The sequence below is a fragment of the Rutidosis leptorrhynchoides genome, chromosome 9 (assembly GCF_046630445.1).
Source record: "Rutidosis leptorrhynchoides isolate AG116_Rl617_1_P2 chromosome 9, CSIRO_AGI_Rlap_v1, whole genome shotgun sequence".
NCBI lineage: Eukaryota > Viridiplantae > Streptophyta > Magnoliopsida > Asterales > Asteraceae > Rutidosis > Rutidosis leptorrhynchoides.
In genome coordinates this window covers 27,228,641-27,229,844 of record NC_092341.1, presented here as the reverse complement: position 1 = coordinate 27,229,844, position 1,204 = coordinate 27,228,641, and positions in this window count along the sequence as shown.

Sequence of the window (1,204 nt, the reverse complement as noted above, 5' to 3'; positions counted from 1 at the left end):
GTTTCATTTTCAAACGAATAAATAAATTAAAAAATATATTATAACATAATCGAAAATTCGATTTCCACTTTTTGATAGCATTCATATAAAGTTACACATCAAAGCGTCAAAAAGTTTCATTAGCAAAGTTGAGCATTAGTTGCAAGTTGTATCATAATTCATAAGAAACTACAAAAATACTTTGTCATACGACTCTCGAACGGTAGTCTTACTATCAGCCCCAACACTATTATATTATGTTATCAGTTTTATGAGCCCGTGCGTTGCACGGCACTTGTATAAATTAGTATATGATTACGTTAGTATTGATACTTATCAAATGTATAATACAATTATAATAAAAAATTATTTATCACCGATAACATTTGTATCGAAAGTATTACTATCAAAAGCATTGTATACGATAACGTTAGTATCGCACACACTTTATATAATGTATGATAACATGAGTATAAAGTATTGAAAACATTAGTATCGTAAACGTTAGTATTGAATACAATTACAATACAACAATCAGTTGTTCTCATTCATCGTTGCAAAGGTATTTGAACATAGAGTTATGCATTTATGAGCCCATCCGTTAAAATACGTATCGCAATTGTTAAAAAGTTGATGATATACTTAAAATTTATTTAAATATCGTATTTTGTATTTAGTATAGATATTTGATTGTTTATTTAGAGTAAGTTATATACTTAATTTTATTTAAAATTTATTCATTTATTTTTTGTACATTTCACAGACACATTTGTGTTATAGGGTATAATTTATGCTCAAATTTAATCTTATGTATTAGGGTGCAAATCTTGTTTAGTACTTTATTTTATATTAGATAAACTAAATTTTAATTACTTATATTTGAAAAGTTTTAGATATATTCATATTACATATATATTATTTATTAAAAATAAATAACCTTCTTGGTGATATATTAAATTTATTTATTATTTATTTAAATAAAAAACAATTTGTTGATGAGATGGTGGCGGGATGATCATTGATCAGAATGGGCCGCCGCTAATGGGTTTTTAACGTGTTACGTTTTCCTATTTTATAAATATAACGATTAGAGAATTAAAGTTTAGAGATAAAACGTTACTTCCATTTTTATATTGATATTATTTTATTTATATAATTTAATATTTAAAGTAATTATATTTTATTTAGAAAATAAATAGTTTCCTTATTTGAAAAAATCAATTAA